The sequence below is a fragment of the Leopardus geoffroyi genome, chromosome D4 (genome assembly GCF_018350155.1).
Source record: "Leopardus geoffroyi isolate Oge1 chromosome D4, O.geoffroyi_Oge1_pat1.0, whole genome shotgun sequence".
NCBI lineage: Eukaryota > Metazoa > Chordata > Mammalia > Carnivora > Felidae > Leopardus > Leopardus geoffroyi.
The window spans coordinates 60,944,442-60,966,351 of record NC_059342.1 but is presented as its reverse complement, the minus strand read 5'-3'; the positions used below and the strand labels follow the sequence as shown (position 1 = coordinate 60,966,351).

General features: G+C 45.6%; 1 protein-coding gene and 1 pseudogene across 1 annotated transcript in view; one reads left to right on the top strand and one right to left on the bottom strand.

The window, feature by feature from the left end:
* GABBR2 (gamma-aminobutyric acid type B receptor subunit 2) overlaps window positions 1-21,910 on the top strand; it is a 352,176-nt gene that overhangs the window by 224,265 nt on the left and 106,001 nt on the right. The gene's annotated exons all lie outside the window — the stretch shown is intronic.
* Window positions 4,849-5,237, bottom strand: LOC123593760 (annotated as a pseudogene).

Here is a 21,910-nt window from a genome sequence, read left to right as displayed (position 1 = left end):
TTTGCTTTGGTCCCTCACGTTATAAAGCTTTTTCCGCAGCAGCGGTTCTCTGTCATTTTAGCCCCATCTTTCTTTTTTTATGGTGATAAAATATACGTAAATTTACCATTTTAACCATTTGTAAGTGCAGTGTTCTGTGATATGAACCATATTCACAGCATTGTGCAAACTGTCACCACCTTCCGTCTCCAGAACTCCTCATCTTCCCGGACTGCAGCTCTGTACCTATCGAACACTAACTCCCCATTAGGTGCCATCATTTTAAAGCTATTATTTGTTATGATAAAGCTGATTTTATTTGTTTATTATTTATATTGAAAATTGTAAAGAACTGTATAAGTAGTTTGGTAACTAAGTTTAGAGAGAAATTTATATGGTATTGGCAAGCTACTGCTAACCAAATAGCAATTAGCTGAGCAAAAGTTTCACACAGAAACTTGAAAATGTACAATTTTAGGGGCACCTGGGTGGCTCAGTCAGTTAAGCATCCGACTTCGGCTCAGGTCATGATCCCATGGTTTGAGTGGGGTTCGAGCCCAAGTCGGGTTCTGTGCTGACCGCTCAGAGCCTGGAACCCGCTTCAGATTCTGTGCCTCCCTCTCTCTCTGCCTCTCTCCCTCTCTCTCAAAAATAAGTAAACATTAAAAGAAAAAGAATGTACATCTTAGGGGCGCCTGGGTGGCTAGCCAGTTAGGCGTCCGACTCTTGGTTTTGGCTCAGATCATAATCTCATGGCACTGATAGCAAAGAGCCTGCTTGGTATTCTCTCTCTCTCTCTCTCTCTCTCTCTCTCAGTCTCTCTCTCTGCCCCTCCCTTACTCATGGGCATACACTCTCTCCCTTTCTCTCAAAATAAATAAATAGACTTTTTTAAAAAAATGTACATTTTAAAATGTTGAGAATATAGTAAGCAACATTTTTAAAGTAAACAATACAGTTGAATATTAGCGATCCCCACTGTTGAGAAAATACTCCGGTAAAGATAGACCCAGATCCTGTGCGAAAACCATATGTGAAGAGCCCCGTAACATACCACGTGCATTTCTCACCGCATGAGGCCAGAATACCCCCTCAGTGTGTGTCAAGGTACGTTAGCCTGTGCACTTGCTAAGGAGGAGGGAAGCCTTCTGCCGTCAGGAGAGGGCAGCTGACATAAACTTCAGCTGACAAGACACACAGCTTTAAACACTGATGGATGCCGGCTCCCCTTGTGTGCGCTTGTGAAGCAGAGGAGACTCACACACGCTCGGATGTGACACCGAGTGAGGCTAGCCCTGTGTCAGGGGGCAGAGGCAGCTGGGAAGATCCATTTTCTCGTGGAATTGCAACACCCTCCCCACCCCTTTTCTTTCTCAATGGAATAGAAGCCTTCTAGAACTCTTGTTTAAACAGTAATTGGCAAATTACTCAGTTGCTAGGCCTGGAATCTGGTCAGGGCACTGTAAATTGTGGAAGGGGGTGTGGGAGGGACAGGGTTGGTGGGGGTCGGGGGCATGCCCACCTTTGCCTTCTTAAGAGGCAATAGTGTAAAATGCTTAGGATCACGGACTCTGGAAACAGACTTCCTAAGTTCACATCTTGGTTTCACTTGCTAGTCAGGTAAACCTGGGCAAGAACCTAATCTCTTTGCACCTCAGTTTGTCTGTAAAATGGGGACAGTGCCTTACGTAGGGCTTCCTGTAAATAGGCTCTGAGACCCAGCTGGGACCCTCAGTCGCCAGTATTCCTGGGAGCTGGAGGACGGTGCTTCAACCATAAAGAGGAGTGCTGAGCAGAGCCCCCTCAGATTACCCTACAGGAAATAATAGGGCCTACTGTAGGGGCTTGTGGGGATGACAGAGGTTTACGCGTGTAGGGTGCTGGACACGATGGGTGCTAAATTATCACAAGGATGCTACGGAAGGGTACATTTGGACACCAGTTGCCTCCAACACCTGTGATTAACTTTGAAGGAGGTACAGGGGTTGGTGGGTCCCAATGGCACTGCTCCAGAGCCTTCTTGCAGCTCTTACCATCTTTGGGAATTCACATTCTCACATTCATATGCACCCAAGCAAATGCACTCAGGTGAACTCACATGTTCATACACACACACACACACAGGCAGGGGCACCTGAGTGGCTCAGTCAATTAAGCATACACACACACACACACACACCCCTAAATATGTGATTTACGGGTGTTCATCGTCATCATGTGTCTAGCTTTATCAAGCTATTCCACTGGTTTTCAAACTTGTTTTTCAAATTTTTTTTTTTTTCTTTCAACGTTTATTCATTTCTGGGACAGAGAGAGACAGAGCATGAATGGGGGAGGGGCAGAGAGAGAGGGAGACACAGAATCGGAAACAGGCTCCAGGCTCTGAGCCATCAGCCCAGAGCCCGACACGGGGCTCGAACTCAGGGACCGCGAGATCGTGACCTGGCTGAAGTCGGACGCCTAACCGACTGCGCCACCCAGGCGCCCCTCAAACTTGTTTTTCAAAAGAGATCTTACATATAAGCTCAATATCATTGTCCCTCAGTTAACATTTACATTAATGTTAAAATTACATTTAACATTCCTTTTTTTTTTTTCTTTTAAACTTGTTCCTCGGAAGACTCCTCCATTAACCCTCCTTGTTGATGAAAAAATAAGCACATTTCTGCAGTAACAAAAATGAAGCCAAGCCTTGAACGGGGCAGCTGGCCTGGGGCCTTAGGTCGGCTCACCCCGGTCGGGGCCCCCAGGCAGGGCCCAAGGATAGCAGCCAAGGTGGCAGGTCCCGTGACAGCGCCCCAGAGGTGGGGTAGGGACAGTCTTAGCTGGGACCCAGACCCACACTCTTTATTTTAATAGCTGTGTTTGATTTTAATGTGCACGATAAAAATATAACTAGCACTTGAGGTAGCAAGATAAGGTTTCTTTTTTAGTCCGAAGAGGCAGATATTCCGTCAAGAAGAGCACAGATGGTACATGGATCCTGCAGAAACCCCGGAGGTGATCCACACATCATGGTTGTTTCTTCTTGCTTTCTCTGTCTCTTAAAAGGCACGTTGGTCGTCCTCTTCCAAGGTGAAGAAATTAATCATAAGTGAGTGGGAAAGAAAGAGAGAGAGAGAAGAAGAGGGAAAGGCAGAGAAAGAGAGAGAAACCAACAGAACAGTGGTTTCCTTGGGCAGTCTGCCTGGTTACCAAAGCCAGCCAACGGTACTATACTTTTGCACATGAGATTTCTGTGATAGGATTAATGTTCTTTCTGTTTAAGGCCCCTTCACCACATTCTGTGTGCTTTTAGTAATAAAACAAAATGGTGTTTGGCCAGGGGATGGGTGTCCATTAAACAGACAAGAGCCCGGCTTCTTTGGGTAAGCTGCTGGTGGTGGCTGTTGAAACCTGCCTCCCTCACTGGACCCCAGGCAGCACGGTGTGTCGAATCTTGCACTCAACCCCACTGTGCCATCATCTTGACTCCAAGTACTTGGTTAGTTTTATGATGGAAGCTTCTTCTACCCACTCCTTGGGGGGGGGGGGGACTTTCTAAGATTCACCTCTGTGAATGTTCTCACGGTCTGACCTGTATTAGAGTCTCAGCTGATGGTCAATGAACAAATACATCAGATATTTTTGTCACCACCTGTCCCCCACCTCTTCAACATCTCCTAAGGGCTTTATCATAGTAGATATCCAGGACAGACTAGTTAGCTGGTTGGATGGGTGAGTGAATGGGTGGGGGGAAGGGCAGGTGGGTAGATAGTTGGAAGGTTGAATGGATGAGTGAGTGGATGGATGGATGTGTGTGGGTAGGTGGATGGAAGACTGGGTAGATGGATAGATGGGCAGGTCAGTGGTTAAACAAAGATGAATGAATGGGTGAGTCGGTGGGAAGATAGGTGGGTGAGAAGGAATGAGTGGGTGAACAGCAGGCCTAGAAGAGGTAATTGCAATTCATATGTGTCTGCTTCATTCTAATCAAAGCACATTTTCTCTGGGAGGATCTACAGAGGTGATGGCCCTGATGTCTTGACTCCTTTTCTGTACAAGTCCTGACCTCTAGAAAGTGTTTGCTGCATTTTCTGATGTGAGACCCCATCTTGTCATCTGACTCATGGAAATACATGTTTCATTTCATGCCATTATTCTCCACTCACATTTCACCCTTTCAGGGATTGGGCCTCATTAAAAACTGTCCTCTACACAGTTCCTCTTTGAGGAAGTTCCTTGTTAGGGCATTTCTGCTGTGAAATATATCACACCAACTGATGTGAGTGCCAACCTGAATGCTAAAGACCGTTACTAGCAGATTTAGCCTAGAGATGTTTCAGAGTTGTCAGTTCTGATGTTCATAGGATTATATTTTCAAACATCATCACACATCCTCTATGACAGACTTGATTACTGTGATGAACTAGTTTTCTTCCTTTAAGAAATGTTCCAGTTGCAAAAATGACTCTGAAAGCTTTGGTTGAAAATGCGGGGCAAAACTGAAGTGACACTGTCTCATTTGGGTGGCTGTTTACCTTCCTGGGATAGGCAGCCCAGTGTGGCAGAAATAGCACTGGACATGGAGTCCGCAGACCTGGGTTCGCATGCTGTCCCCTACATCTTAGCAGTGGTGACCTGGGGGAGGTCTCTAATCTTTTCATTCTCCTCTGCAAAATGAGACCAGTGATCAAGAGCCCCTTGCTGGGTGGCTCTGCAGATGAATTAAGGAAGGTGCACTACAAACTGTAAAGGGCCGTGTATGATTGAGGGATCCCCAGTAGAAGAAGGAAGAAAGCCATAACTCATCAATATCATTTTATTTATTCATCTTTGGTTCCCAAGTCTTATTCAGGAACTCATACAAAATGTCCGGATAAATGAATTTTAATCCTCACCTTTCTCCTCTTCCTCATCATGGTTAATCCGGAAGTGATGCAATTCGTAACTCTCTTTGCTATTAGCAACTCTGCACAACCAATCATGTAGATTATTCTTCTTCAGATGTTTTTTGGCGAGATGTTTCAAACACCTCTTGGAAGAGGGCACCTCAGAAGTTACAGTAATCTTGCTCTTACTCCTTTCAATGGTTACAACCCCTCCACCGAGACTCTCAGCTTGGCCACTCACTTGGAGTCTCTCTTGAAGAAACTGCTCAAAATTGGCAGCATCCATGACCCCCTCTTGTACAGGGTGGGTGCAGTCGAAGGTAAACCTCAGAACTTGCTCCTTTCTTTTTCGACCCCCTCCACCACAAGCTTTTTCATGGGCGCCATCATGGCGGCAGCATATATCACTTTATGTATGTATGTATGTATGTATGTATGTATGTATGTATGTATGTTTTGGCTTGAACAACAGGAGAAATCAGATATTTATAGGGGAAAGATTAACTGTATGTCCAAGAACTAATAAAACGCCCTTCTGGGCCATGGAATTATTACCAGTGATGAAACCAGAGAATAAATACCTGGCACAACTGCTGGGAAGTGACTGTTTCCCTTTGCTCATTCACTTCTTCTATAAATATTTACTACCACCTACAGCGGAAGGACATGGGGAGGGGGATGCTACAGATACAGCGCTGAGCAAGGCAGATTTGTTTCTTGTACCAGGGAAGAGATGGACACTAAACAGATACTCATGTGAATAACTATTTGAATATACATTGTGGAACATGCTTTGAAAGAAAGCCATGGGGTGTGTTGAGAACTTATAGCATGGAGGCCTGACAGAGGCTGGGGATCAGAAAAGCCTTTCCTAAGGAGATGACTTTGACCTGAGGTTCAAAAATGAATAGGAGCCAGCTAGAGGGTTGGAACGGCAGCCGTTAAAAGTAGTTGTTATAGAGCACTAATGACATAGAAGATTGTTCACAATATATTCTTCAGTGTAAAGGGGGAAGGTTACAAAGGTTTTTATGGTAGGGGTGCCTGGGTGGCTCAATCAGTTAAGCATCCTACTCTTGGTTTCGGCTCAGGTCATGATCTCATGGTTTGCGAGTTCGAGCCCCACGTTGGGCTCTGTGCTGACATCTCAGAGCCTAAAGCCTGCTTCAGATTCTGTGTGTGTCTCTCTCTCTGCCCCTCCCCCACTTGCGCTCTGTCTCTCTCTCTCTCTCTCTCAAAAATAAACACACACACACACACACACACACACACACACACATATATATATATATATATATATATATATATATATATATAAACTAACATTTACTAAGTGCCCAAAGTATTGAGTTTCCTGGGAGCAAGCCCTGCCTGTGATAAATGTTACATATATAATATATAAAACAAAGGTTTTTATGGTAGATCCTCACTTAAAAAAAACTTTTTTTTTTAAATATAATTTATTGTCAAATTGGTTTCCATACAACACCCCGTGCTCATCCCAACAGGTGCCCTCCTCAATGCCCATCACCCACTTTCCCCTCTTGCCCACCCCCCATCTACCCTTAGTTTGTTCTCAGTCCTTAAGAGTCTGTTAAGGTTTGCCTCCCTCCCTCTCTATAACTTTTTTTTCCGCTTCCCCTCCCTCATGGTCTTCTGTTAAGTTTCTCAAGATCCACATATGAGTGAAAACATATGGTATCTGTCTTTCTCTGCCTGGCTTATTTCACTTAGCATAATACCCTCCAGTTCCATCCACGTTGCTGCAAATGGCCAGATTTCACTCTTTCTCATTGCCAAGTAGTATTCCATTGTATATATAAACCACATCTTCTTTATCCAGTCATCCATTGATGGACATTTAGGCTCTTTCCATAATTTGACTGTTGTTGAAAGCGCTGCTATAAACATTGGGGTACAAGTGCCCCTATGCATCAGCACTCCTGCATCCTTTGGGTAAATTCCTACTAGTGCTATTGCTGAGTCATAGGGTAGCTGTATTTTTAATTAAAAAAAAAAACCTTTTTTTAATCCTCACTTTTGATAACCAACTTTTAAATACATAAAGACTAGAAGAATGTACTCCAAAATGTTATCCAGTGAGTGTCTCTGGATGGAACTCTTTCTCCTTGCTTATTTCTCATTTTCAAATTTTTTGCAGTGATTATATAGTACTTTAGGTCTCGCTTAAAAAAAAAAGGAAGACTTAAAAATAGTATTAAAATAATATTAACTTCAAAAGACCTAGACTTTAATCCAGTCTTGGCCCTTACTAGTCAAGGGACTTTAGCTAGTAAGCCCTTGGACTCACTTTTCCCATCTGTACAATAGGATGTATGAACACTCAGCTCCTGGGGTTGTCATGAGGACTAGGTGACACATTGCTACCTGGTTCAGTTCCTGGCACCTGTAGGCTCTCAGCCATTATTAATGCTCTTCTCCTTTCTGTCCCATATATCTTAGATGGACCCTGATTCTCACTTAGAAATAAATGGAGCAGGGAGCGGAGAAAAGGGGGAAGTAGACATTAGAGAGGCCTTGAACATGTCCTGCTCTCGTGTGAGCCTCGAATTTCTGAGGCTGGAGGAACTTCTTTCTCCTCAATGGCAAACTCTAGTGAGTTGGATCCCCACTAGTTGGATTCCAGTTAACTGAGGGCATATCATGTAATTTAATCTTGAGTATGTAGAAACAACTACGTAGGGTCTTGCCTAACATAGACCAGAGGCCAGCTTGAAAAACTCTTGAGGGTTGAAACCTTAGGGCACATACAATGAATGCCTGTTGTGATAGATCAGCTCTAGATTGTGGCTCTAGTAGACTTTTGGTGCAATAACATCAAGAATGCAGAATTTTATATATGCATATGTATGTGTCATATACATACATAAACACATATGTATATATTTTTACAGGGCGACCATATGTGATAAAACAGTGACCTAGATTCTCCCTCAGGCACACGGGATCTTTAGTAGGCCATAAGTAGTGATACTCAATCCACATAACCACTATCATTCCCCTTTAGTAATCTGGCAGGGTCCCTGCAGTGTATACAGGCTCTATGGTACTTTCCGAAACGCACCAAAAAAATTCTGTTCATCCTCAAATCTAGTAATTCTATCAACTAGCTTATGAAGAGCTGCCTCAGTAATCCACATTTAATGACCTTAGCCACCAGACAGCTGTCTTGGGAATTAAAGTCTCTTGTGAACAGAGTATCCTGAGGTTCTAAACTTCAGTATAATGGAAACGTGTCCTATTTCCCCCTAGCAGTAGGATGTGGAGAAGATGCCCGGCTTGGTGTCTTCTCCTTGGGCTCACACTTACCCCCCCCAACTTTTGTGAGCAGTGACCGTAACAGGCAGTGGAACTTATCAGATGACTCCCCCCCCCACCTCCACTGGACAGTCAGTGGATGTCAGCTGGGGCTGAGCTCTGGGCCTCAGTTCATCTGTGAGATCATGGGGATGTTGCCTGACATGGTCAGAGAAAGGGCTCTCTGATTTCTAAGGCCTCGTGGGACTCCGAAGTAGTGAAGGAGAAAAGGTTTTCAAGATGGAAACCAACCTTTACTAAGCACCTGAAGTACCGAGTTTCCCAGGGGCAGGTCCTGCCTGTGAAGGAGATATGCTTGGTACCATTTTATAGATGAGGAAACCCAGTTCAAGAGACTGGGTAGCCTGCCCACGTTCACAAGGTGGGAAGTAGAGTCCAGGTTTTGGGCCTGAGGGCAGCCACTTCAAATGCCCTTTTTTTTTTTTTTTTTTTTTTTTTTTTTTTTTTTTACACCTTTGTCTACTTCCCCACCTCCCTCAGTGGAATCCTTTGGAACCTAATTCGCACTCTCACACCCGCCATGTTTCTACAGAAAAATCTATACAGGTATCATTTCGACTCTTCCCTCCACCTGCTGAGCTCTACCGACTCTGTGAACTCCCAACTACCACCTCTCTTCTCTCTCTCCTCTGCTTCTCATTTATTCTGGCTCTCACTTTTTACACCTACCAGATTATTCTTCCTAAATAATTGTTGAGCGTGTTATTCCTCATTAAAAACTTTCCATGGCTCCGCACTGCCTATAGGATAGAGCCTGGCATTTTAGGAGCTTTACCTCCAGCCATAACCTGTGTTTCCAGGTATTTCTCCTCCTGCTGCTCTTCATACAGAAGGGATATTAGCTAGTCTTCCACACACACATCGGATTCTCAACCTTCATAGCTGCGCTTTTGGCAGGGGTGGGCTTTCTATCATCTTCTCAACCTTTTATCCACTTAACTACTAATTTTTGAGAACTTACTGTGGGCCAAGCACTGTATTGGAATCCAGGAACACAGCAGTGAATCAAACAAACAGAAAGCCCTTCCTTCAAAGAATTTACAACCTAGTACAAGGAGAGAGTCAATAATCGACATATTGAATAAGTAAATTATATAGTATGTTAGAAGGCAACAGTTGCTATTTAAGAAGGAAGAAGAAAGAAATATGCAGGAAGGGAAGGAGAATTATAAATGGCACCAATGGAGGGGGAGCAAGGAGAAGTTTAAATGTGCTTTTTTTTTTTTTTAAGTTTATTTATTTATTTTGAGAGAGACAGAGGCAGCGCAAGTGGGTGAAGGGCAGAGAGAGAGAGGGAGAGAAAGGATCCCAAGCAGGGTCCACACTGTCAGCACAGAGCCCGGTGAGGGACTTGAACTCACAAACTGTGAGATCATGACCTGAGCCAAAACCAATAATTGGACGCTGAACTGACTGGGCCACCCGGGCTCCCCAGGAAGTTTTAAACAGGATGGCCAGAGGAGGCCTCACTGGGAAGGTGGTGTGTGAGAAAAGACTTGAAGGAGGTACAGGAGTGAGCCATGCCATGTCTGGGGTAAAAGTGATCCAGACAGGTGGACCACCAGGGTGAAAGTCTAGGTTGACAATGTCTAGAGCACTGGGGTAGGGGGAGCTTCCGGCCAAGACAGAGGAGTAACAGGAACTGGATTTACCCTCTTGCCTTAAGCAGCTAACAAACCGGTGAAATCATGTGTGACAACAGTTTTCCGACACTGGATTACAGACAGCAGAGGAGAGTGACTCCTAAGAGAAGGGACACAGAGGACGTGAGCCTTCGGATTGCCCAGCTTACTGCCTGGAGGGTTTCCAGGCGGCAGCACAGGAAGGACGGCCCACACAGAGCCCCACAGTCCACCAGGTTGACAATGTGAATGGAGACAGAGTTGAAAATTTGAATTAAGAGAAACCAAGGAGGCTAGAATTTGCAGGCAGAGTAGCGGAAGGGAGAGAGCCACATGAGAGGGGAGGGCGGCAGAGCTTTAAGGGGCTGCTTCAAGTCTTCAGCTGTGGACTGTCAGCACCTGCTGATGTAGTGAGGGAACCGCCTGAGACTAGAGAAAGCACGAGCAGAAAGGAACAGGCAGAAGGATCCTCGGAGCTCATGCAGGGCCAGGAATCATCCATGTTCACACCAGCCAGGGTGGGAAACCTTCATAGTGCACGGGGAGATCCTCAGAAGGTTACTGTCTCAGCAGTTGGGGTAAAATCAACCCTAGACTAACGGTGGCTCTGGTCCCAGCTGACAAAGCTTAGAAGCAAGCCTCAGAAAGGTCAAGCTCATTTCAAGTAACTTAATGATGTCCCAGACAAAGCTTTAGAACATTTAAAGGAATTTTAAAAATATCTAGCACCCAACAAGGGGTCTGATGTCTAATAAAAAAAATATCAATCAGGCAAAGAAGCTGGAGTGTGGGGAAATGCAGGGAGGCCACTGTAGCCGGAATGGTGTCAGTGAGGGGAGAAGCACAGACACCATCAGAGAAATCAGAGGCCATATTTTATGGGTCCTAGGAAGCTCTTGGCTAACTGAGTAGTCAGGAGAAGATGTTTTCTTTCTTGCCTCCCCTACCAGAGGGAAAAGTGCCCCTGCTTTGTTCCAGACTCCCTGGGCACCATGGAGCCATTGGCCTATCCCTTGCAAGGTAGCCTTGAGCGCTCACCTGCCCACTACCAGCCCTCACACTGTACTCCCCAGAGTATGGGTTCAACGCAGAAGCAGGAAGAAGAGGAGAGTATGGAAACAAAGGAAGTACTGAAAGAAGGACATTTCCCATTGGGGACAATAAAGGGCCTGGGGACCTGCTTCAGTCCCGCCTTCCAGTCTCAGATCCAGCCCCTCAAAGATGTGTGACCTTGGAAAATCTTCCTGACCACCATCACCTGTTTGCTTGTTTGATTAAAATTAATAATTGAGTGCCACCTACTTCTAAAGAGAGTTTGAGGCACCTTTCGATTACAGGCATATACACAGCAAGGCCATTGAAACAGAAGTCAAAAATTTTAAATCATACAATGTGAGGGCGAAATATATTCCAAAAACCTAGGCTGGTATAGTGAACTTAATGACGAATTTAAGTGAACTGGCTGCCAAGTGATAAAGAGAACGGAACCTCATTTTCTTCATGTGCAAAATGGGATTAATGAGCTCTGCCCAGCCTACCCCAGAGAGATGCCATGAGGATCATCAAGGCTGTGGATGAGAATGTGTCACTCAGGACTCTTCTGGCACAGGTAATAGGAAACTGCCCCTCCCCAAAGATACCGGTGAAGTCCAGGATGAGGCTTCTCCATCTCTCCTCTCTGGGGCTGCTTTCTCCTCTGCCAGTGCCATTCTCAGCCTCTGCACACACAGTTGCTTCTGAATCCCACATTACAGCACCAAGTCCAGCAAGACAGGGAACCTGTTTCCCCGGTAATGCCAACAAAATCCCTGGAAGTGAGTCCTCTGTGCGTTGATTGGCTGACTTGGGTCATGCGCCCATACCTGAACCAATCACTGTAACTAGAAGGTTGCACTGATTGGCTTAGTCTAAGTCATGTGATTCAGCCCTGCATAGAGTTAAGTTTCATGAAACTTCAACAAGTCAGAGTGCGGCCAGGTGGATCTCTGGGTGGCTTTTGTCTCTTCTCTGTCTCTCCTCCAACAGATCCATTCTCTGCCCTTCTCTGTGCCCTGGGAAGCTGTTGCCATGGTCGACGTTACCCGGGATCCCTTGTCCTCGGGGTTTCTGGCTGGATTTAGCCAGTGGGGAGTGCAGACAGGAGATTGAAAGCCACCGAGGAGAGAGAGAGGTCAGGGGGCAGCCCCCAGCCTTGCTTTCGTATCTCTTGAAATAGCTGTGCCCTCCCTCCAAGGCTATGGCTTCTCTGCCTCCCACTCTTGTGAAGTTCTGAGGACACTATTTCTTCCCTTGCTCCTCTGTTCCAAGGCATATAACAGCTCCTGCCATTGTTAGTCTATGGGCACAATGCTGTCTTGTGTCTGTTCCCTTAATCTGTTCCCTCACTCTATAGTAGTCCTTAATAAAGTATCTTCCTTGGAACCATCCAGGGTGAATTCTCTTACTTCCTGTGACCCTGTATTTGTTATCTATTGCTTCATAACAAATTATCCTAAAGCATAGTAACTTAAAGCAACAATAAAGATTTATTATCTCACATAGTGTCTGTGGGTCAGGAATTCAGGAGTGATTTGGCTGGAAGGTTCTGGCTTGGGGTCTTTAATATATGTAATTGCAGGCAGGATGGGACTAAAGTCATCTTCAGGCTTCCTGAGGGTGGAGATTTGCGTCCAAGATAGCTCCCTGCCATGGCTGGCTTACTAATGGTGGCTATTGGTGGACTTAGTTCCTCACCACATGGACCTCTCCATATGGCTGCTTGGGTGTCCTCCTCATGTGGTGGCCAGCTTCCACCAGCATGAGTAATCCAAGAGAAAGCAAGGCTAAGGCTGCAGTGTCTTTATATGATCTAGTTTTGAAACCATACTCTGCCATTTCTGTAATATCCTACTGGTTACACAGACCAGCCCTGTTCAATGTGGGAGGAGACTGTACAGGGTGTGAATACCAGTAGGGGAGAATCATTGGAGCCATCTTAGAGTGTGGCTATCACAGCCCCTGAAAACGTCATCTCTAAATTGAAATCAGGGTACTATTATCATTCAAATGGGGATCAGTTGGTGATCAAGAAAAATGTCCGCTACAAAATGTTCGACAGCTATAAGCCAGGTGCAAATCCTCTTGATAATAAGGAATTGTGTCTCAAATTCACCAGCTGGACCCATAAGTTGAACAGGGGTCTTAGAAGAGCCCCTCAAGCCTAGGCCAGAAGTGGAAGGGAAGAGAGAACCCATCTTAAGCAAAAACATTCCTCCATTTATCTTTCGGAGCTTCAGCTGGCCCCACTCCAGCTCTGAAAACAGCTTCAGACACCCACCTCATCCACGCCTGGCATTCCACAGCCATCATTCTGTCTCTGCTGCTAGAAGTAGCTTCCTGACCCCCTAAGCCTGAGTCCACCTCAGTAGGTGGGGCCACCAACATCTGCCCTTCCACCCCTTTCTGGTTTTGCCCCTGCTGACTCCTCTTTCCTTCCCAGGAGAATTGGTGGAAGATTTTTTTAAATGATGGAAGATTTTTAGGCTTAGCCCATGAAGCCAAGTGAATAGTCCCCAAACCCCATATGGAGCCATCTGGGTTTCTAATGGGGGAGCTGAGCCAAGAGGGAGAATGGGTTCTCAATCAGGCGCCTTCCTGCCAGCCCAGCCCGCTCTTTCCAAGGTGGGAGGTGGGACTGGTGACTCATCGGGACTGAGCTGAGGGCCACCAGGGCTGGGAGGAGCCTAGGAGACTGCCACATACACATGCCCTCATGTGTGTACACGCATGCACATACACATGGAACCTCCATCTCTCAGTTCAGGGATGACCAACCTCAGGATTTCTTCACATTCCTGCAGGCTTGTGCTCTCATGGTTCTGCTTGTGTTGAATTCATTCAGGATTTGGACCAGCCCATGATCCCTGAGGTTTTCCTCAGCTCTGGGCCCCATTGACCCATGCAGGAAATTCAGACCCCTCCTCCGTTATGACAGCCACACAAAACAAGAACAAACGGACCTGAAAGCCATCCCCTTTACAAGCACTTGTGAGGGGTTCCAGTGAAGGTTTGGGGATCAAGCAGAGAGGGTTTGTACCAGAGAATATAATTTGAATGACTTTGAGTTGGACCTTACTTACTCCTGACCTTGTTCCTGCTCGCCACCCTCCCCGTCTTAGGGGCCATTTCCTTCGTGGTGGTCTCTCCGGGCCTCCCACCCCTCCTGGGCCTCCTTCTCTGCCGAGAAAATAGCTCCTTCTGTTCCCCTCCCTGACATTCTTCCTTTCTACCCAGGAGGCTAATCAAGCTTCCTTCCTAACCAAGATCATTTCCTCCTAGGAGGAATTCTGGGCCCAGCTTTCAGATAATATGAACTTTATCTCCTTACACACTAGGAAACTACTCCTAGGAGACTAGGAGACCGAAGTAATTAGGGGATAGAACCCAGGCGGCCGCCTCCCAGCAGAGTGCCCTTTTTGAGTTACCTGTCCATGAGCTCTACAGTCCTGCCCATTTTTCCCATAACCTTACTCTGCAGCGTACTCCTCGCTCTGCCCGGCCACCCTGCAGCTCGAGCCCGCTGCCCTTGCATCTGGACCACTGCTGCACCAGCTGCCTTGTCTGAGCCCTGCCCCACCCCCTCCAGGCCAGTCTGCAGCCCACCCTGGCCGGAAGTGAAGATTCTGACAGATTGCAAATTGCATGTCTCAGACTTTCAGGTCGGCTGGTCAGCAGTTTGGTTTTCCTGGTGGAGACTAATCTATTTAACAAAAATAGAACATACAGTAAAGCAAAATTAAGTATTTCTAATCGTGGGGATGCTTGCATCTGCAAATGACCAGGAAAGAAGAGAGGTTGGGGCTGGGGGCAAAAAGCCTGGAGGAGGGTCTCATGGTGTGTGACTTTAGAGCTACAGGGCTCAGCTAGCCATCCCGGAAGCTGGGCAAAGACCCCACTCACTGGCTGGGGCAGCTCCCTTCTGCCGACTGTGCAGGTAAGGAAGGAGTGCACCACCATCTGTCTGCCAAACCAGAAAGCCATTCTTCACGTCGCCTTCCCCAGCCCTCAAATGCGGCATCTCTAAGCCCTGTGGATTCCACCTCCTTCCCATCTTTTGAATTATGGACTCTTCTACAGCTCTGTCACCCTCATCTCTCACCTGGATTTCACACAGCTTCCAACAGGCTTCCTGGCATCCAGTCCCCTACCTCATGCCCGTCCATTTTCCACACAACACCAAAGTAGCTTTTTTTCCTCCAGCTTTATTGAGCCATAATTGATAAATAGGATTTTTATATACTTGAGGAGTACTCCTTGATGATTTGATATACAAATACATTGCCAAATGATCACAACAATCAAGCTAATTAACATACCCATCACCTTGCTCTTTTCTTTTTCTTTTCTCTTTTTCTTTTCTTTTCTTTTTCTTTCCTTCCTTCCTTCCTTCCTTCCTTCCTTCCTTCCTTCCTTCCTTCCTCCCTCCCTCCCTCCCTCCCTCCCTCCCTGCCTCCCTTTCTTGCAACAAGAACACGTAAGATCTACCCACTTAGCATTTTTCAAATACACAATACGATATTGCTATGTGCAGTCACCATATTGTGCATTAGATCCCCAGAACTTACTCATTGTGCATAACTGAAAGTTTGTACTCTTCGACCAACATCTCCCCATTTCTCCTTCCTCCCAGCCCCTTGCAATCGCCATTCTACTCTCTGTTTCTATAAGTTTGACTATTGTAGATTCTACACAGAAGTGATACGAGACAGTATTTGTGTTTCTGGATCTTGCTTATTTCATTTAGCATGATGTCCTCCAGGTCCATCCATGTGGTCACAAATGAGAGGATTTCCTTCTTGTTAAAGAGGGTGTTGGACTTGTTACTTCCTGGTTTATAATAACCTTTCTGTGGCCCCCATTTGCAACATGAGGTCCAAAGCCCTGCCTGATGTGGGCTCTTGCCATCCTTGCCTCCACCAACCTCCCTGCCCCTTGCATACCACCCGCCAGCCACCTTGCCCTTCCTTCTGATCCTTCATAGAGCCAAGCTCTCTCTTGCTTCCAGGCCTCGGCATATGCTTTTCCCTCTGCCTAGAACATTCCTCTCTCATCCTCTTTGCCCAGCTAACTCACACTCATCCTTTTCTGTCCCCTCCATGCCCTTCCTTGAGACAGTGCCCTTCCTTTTGTGCTCATACCTCTGTACCCACCCTCTCCTGCCTTGTAAGTATCTCTCTCTCTCTCTCTCTTTTTTGCCTGTCACCTTCATTAGACTGGGAGCTTCTAGAAGCCTAGGACTTTGTGGCTTAATCATTGCATTTCCCCAGGGTCTAGCATAAGCATGCCCTGTCCCAGAGTAAGCTCTCAACAGACACAACATACAGCAACTGCTCCCTCATTTTCTGTGAGGAAACTGAGGCTGAGAGGAGGGAGCATAATTATGGGCAAACAGGGGCTGGTGACAACCCTAGAACTAGAACCCTGAACCTCCCCCTCTGAGCCCAGAGCCCCTTCTGGCTTAATTGTTCAGAAACAGTCTCAGCAAATATCATTCGGCCCAGGGAACACAGACCCCCAACCCGACAGATTGCAGGGGTATCTGGATCTCCCAACCTATGATAACCTTTGGGTCTTCACCTCTGCTTGGGCTGCTCATCTCTCTCTGTCCAGAGCTGAGCGGAGCCGTGCAGTGTGGGAGCTGAAACCACAGATAAGCAGTACAGGTCCCTTCTCTCCAGCTCTTCCCGCTCTGTTCTGAAGCCCCCTGCCCCATTTCTGAGAACAGATTCTCACCCACCCCTTGTGCAGGTAAAGACTAAGCATTTGGGGGGCACCTGGGTGGCTCTGTCAGTTAAGTGTCCGACACTTGGTTTCGGCTCGGGTCATGATCTCGTGGTTCGGGAGATTGAGCCCTGTGTTGGGCTGTGTGCTAACAGTGTGGAAGCTGCTTGGGATTCTCTTTCCCTCTCTACCCCTCCCCTTGCTCATGCGCTCTCTCTCTCTCTCTCTCTCTCTCTCTCTCTCCCCCAAAATAAATAAACTTAAAAAACAAAAACAAAAACCTAAGCATTTTGCATTCCTCCTCACATTTTTACTGTGGAAGCCTGAGAGGACTGGCCTGGCCACCAATGGGCTGGAGCCGGATCCTCCAGTCTCCCAAGAGAGCCAAGAGCCATTTGTTAAATTATCAAGAATTGATGGACCAGTTGTTAAATGGTTGAGAGCTGGAAATCTGCCTTGGTGGGAGTATTTACACCATAGAAATTCCCAAACACTACAAACCAGGACCCTCCCCAAAAAGCCCATTGTTAAACATTTATCAACACATCTCTGACTAGCTATCTTCCTTCCCCCTACCTACCACCTATTCTACCCCTGCTCCCTCCCCTCAACCAAGGCTGCTTGGGACTCACTCTGATCCCTTGCAAAGAGCTCATTTTCAAATCAGTGACCAGTTCTTGCACAAGGGGGCAGGGTAGAATGTAGTTAGAAGCATAAGCTTAAAGTCAGACAAATCTAGAGTGAATCCCAGTCCTGCCTACAAGTCACGTGACCCCAGGCAGATTTCTTACCCTCTCAGCACCTCCATTTCCTCATCTGTAAAATAGAGATAATAATAACACACAGTGCATCCGACTGGGGTTGTTGTTGAGAACTGATTAATGAGGAATAACCCCAGAAAAAAAAAATCTCAGATATTATACACAAATGTTTCAGTGGAGCTAAAAATAACTTAAAGAATGTTATCTCTGCGTGTTCTGCAGAGGGAAACCTGAGAACAGAGCTGAGAAAGGAATTGTCCCAGGTACACTTCCTAGAAAATGGTAGAGCACAGCCTGCTTCTGTGTCTTCAGACCCCTTGTTGGTTGCTCTTTCCATTATTCCAAGTTGAGGGGGAAATGTTCTATGCTTGCATAGATCTCTGGCTCTTATTCACAAAAACTCAAAGCTGTCAGTAAAAATTAATCTATTCCAAGAGGGAGTATTATTTTGTTGGTGATGATGTTGCTATTTTTGCCTGCAAAAAAGAAAAAAATGTGCCTTCTTATAACATCTTTTCAAAAAAAACTTTTCAGTAAAGTTTTCCTGTTATGAGAATAATACATACGCATCATAGGATAGTGGAAAATATTGAAACGTAAAAGGAAGAAAAAGCCATAATCACACAACCTAAAACCAACGAGCGTTTAACATTTTTATTTGGTAGGAGTGATTTTTACATAGTTGTGAGTATACTACAAATATGATTTTTACCCTTTTTTTACTCACACTGTGTTATTAGTTAGGATAAATAACACCAGCTGCTATAACAAAGATATCTCAGAATCTTAGTGGATTGACACAGTAAAAATTGATTTCTCTAATATGCAAAGTCCAAAATGGATGTTTCTGGTTGGTGAAAAGCCTTTCCATATGACGATTCATGAACCCAGGCTCTTCCATCTCGGGTCCCCTCTGTTCCTTAGGCCTCAGAGTTCACTTTTCAGTGAATCCAGTTGGCAGATGGGGGCAGTGAAGGAGCATGAAGGACATTATGGGAGGTTTTTACGAGCCAAATCTGGCACACCGTATGCCACTTCTACCCACATCCCATTGGCTGGAACTATCACATGGTCACACACCTAACTATAAAGGGGGTTAGAAAGTGCAATTTAACCATGTGCCCAAGAGGAAAAGGAAATGGATTTGGTGAACAACTGGCCATTGTCTGGCACAATCACAAATCACTTTTTCCACTTTGCAAATAACTGTTTTGCAACGTTTGTAAAAGAATGCTGAAGTGTGTGTAATTCAGATCGGCGCTCCTGGCATTCAGAATTGAGCTCAGCATCCCTGATACAGCCTGTAAGGTTCCACTTGACCTTGCACCTCTCTGCCTTGCCAATCACATTCCCTGCTCATCTCCTCCTCCGGTGCCTCTTTCGGCTTCACCGGGATCTTCAGCAACTCTTGTTTCTCATCCTGTCTCCTTCCTTGGGAACTTTGCACTTGCAATCCCTCTTCCCAGGACCCTCTCTCCCTCACTCTTAGCTAACTCCTTCAGATCTTGGCACAAATGCCGCCTCTCCAGAAAAGCCCTCCTTGACCCCCACTCTAAGTTAGGTTCTTGCTGTAGTTCTCTCTCGTAGCACCCTGTTCTTTTCCTTCATCTCACTTAGTGTAGTTTGTGAATACATATTTATCAGTGCATTCACTGTTCAATGTCTACATTTCCCGCCACACTACAAAATCCACGCGATCTAGGACGGTGTTGACATTGCTCACCCTTCCTAGGGTGCCTGTCTAGCACGTGCCCAACAGGTGTTAGGTGGTAGTTGATTGAATGCATGTTATCATAACATCTCATAACGTGTCCATCACAGTTTACTTGGCGCTTGTTCTGTTATGTGGGCATTCTGTTCATTTCTGATATTTTGCTATTCTAAACAAGCCTGACTCTTGCATTATAACTGGAAGGAAAGGATTTGGTCCTGCTTCTCTTGGCCCATCCACCCAACCATCTTCTCTTCATCTCTCTCCTCTCCCCTGCGCCCAGCCCTGCCTTAGGCTCGCTAGCTTTGTGACTGATCACCATTGGAACCCTTTGGACCATCAGATCACGGTCCCTCAGAAGGGTGGCTGTGGGACAGGCCACACCTCCCATCCTGCCCCTCCTCTTAGTTCCCTGCACACCCACTGCTCAAAACTCAATAGATTCATCAAACTTTTCTCCAGGCTTGGACCTATAAAAAGCATTTTCATGTAAGAAAAGTAGTTCAAATAGAATGCAAAATATGACTTATATCAGTCTAAGGCACAGGCAGAAAAAAAGTATTTTTCACCTTTGTAGAGCACGTGGATAGACATGCACAATTGTTTGATATTTCTCTTTTAATTGGCTGTCCTTTGGAAAACAGAAGGCACCTTCTTCAAGCCTACATGATGAGTAACTCTATGCCTTTTTAAAAATTGTTTTAATGTTTATTTATTTTTGAGAGAGGGAGAGACAGACAGACAGAGTGTAAGTGGAGGAGGGGCAGAGAGAGAGGGAGACACAGAATCCGAAGCAGGCTCCAGGCTCTGAGCTGTCAGCACAGAGTCTGACACGGGACTCGAATCTACAAACTGGGAGATCGTGACCTGAGCCGAAGTCAGATGCTTAACTAATTGAGCCACCCCGGTGCCCCAGCACCTCTACCCTTGGTGGAAAATCTGACCAGCATTCAAGCCCCAGTATTTTCTCCAAGTCCTCATGGTTCATTTGAAACCAGCGTTGTCCTGGTTGGAGGGCTGGCAGCAGAACAGTCCAAGGTGGGCTTGATCATCTACGCAGACAGCAGTGCGCTGACCAGGATCTCCTGTCCCCCTTCGGTTTCCAACTTCTTAGAGATTCTGCTGCCTGTGTGACATGTCAGGGCACATCTTGTTCCCTCAAAGCACAAATCAAGCAGTCAGATGAGCATGCTTGTTCACACCTCCCAGAGACCAATCAACTGCCAGAGACAAGAGTGTAGTTAGGGTCATATTAAAGATGGAAATTCTTCCCTAAATGCACATGACCTGCAGAAACTATGCCCCTTAGTGAGCCCAGGGCTCCAGGGGGTTAGGCTGAGATGAGCAAGTCTTCATTCTGTCCAGCCTCCAGCTCCAGCCCGACATCAGATCATGTCTGGGGCTGGGCATCCCTAGCCCCTGCTGTGAAATTGAAAGCAACCAAAAAGAAAGAAAAGAAGAAAAAAAGAAAGAAAGAAGGAAAGAAAGAAAGAAAGAAAGAAAGAAAGAAAGAAAGAAAGAAAGAAAGAAGAAAGAAAGAAAGAAAAGAAGGAGGGAAGGAAGGAAGGAAAGAGAAAGAAAGAAAGAAAGAAAGAAAGAAAGAAAGAAAGAAAGAAAAGAAAGAAAAAGAAAAAGTAAAAAGAGTTCCAATGTAGGACTTGACCCATACAATTCATAAACTGCTGTTGGAACAAAAAAAGTTGTTTTTTTTTTGTTTTTTTTTTGTTTTTTTTTTTTTTTTTTTTGCAGAAGAGAGCAAGCAAGAATGCAATTGGGGGAGAGAGGCAGAGGGAGAGAGAGAGAGAATCTCAAGTACTCAGTGTGGAGCTGGATGCAGGGCTCGATCCCATGACCCTCGCATCATGACCTGAGCCCAGACTCAAGAGTTGGGCTCAACCAACTGAGCCACTCAGGCGCTCCTGGAGTAAATCTCCCTCACTTAGTAGTGACACATTAAAGGTGAACAATGGAAACAATTTTTCTAAGAGGAAGCTGCCGAATCCTGCTGGCTACTGGAATCCTTAGTGTACATTTCATTCACCACTGATTTTCCTGGGGGTTCTGAACTGACACCAGGTGAAATTCTGCTAACTCCAATTCCCTGGAAGAATTATGAGTTACCCTTTATGTGCAGCAGCCCTGTGTTATGCCTTTTTCATAAATACCTTCCTTAATTCTCACAAACAATCCTGACGAGTAGGTATTGCACTTCCTATTTTTCAAATAGGAGAATTGATGAGCAGAAACACTCAGTGACTCTTTGGGGTCACACTGGGGGCAGTGTTGACTCTTGTCTGGTGAATGCTGAAAGGGAAGTTTTTTCCATGTGTTATCCTGTGCATTCTGAAGATTTCTCCAACAAAGAAATGCAGCTTTATTGCTCCCGATTCAACCTGAACTGTTTGTTTGGATCGACTTTTGTGAAACAGACTGTTTTCTTTGACATTAGCAACATCTCTTTCAGGAAGAAAAAAAAATTCCTTGTAAATGATCCACTTGGTGGCTTTACTTCCATTATTTTATTTGCATTCCAAATCTGCTCTGTGGTCATTCTTTATGAACTCCTCAGAAGTTAGACTCCATTATCAATCAGCATGCCATCAAGAAAACAGAAACCACTTCAGGCATTTCAGAGGGAGATTTAATACAGGGAACCGGTTACAACTTTGTTGAAAAGGATGGAGGAGCAAAACAGGAAGGTGCTGTCCCTGGAGATAAGTATTTACAGAAACTACTAAGCCCCTTGGGCTGCAGGAACAGAAGGGATATGGTATTAGCACTGCCTCTGAAATGCACAAAGTGATTTCTATTTTCTAGACTGCATGCTGATTGATAATGGATTCTAACTTCTGAGGAGTTTTAAGAATG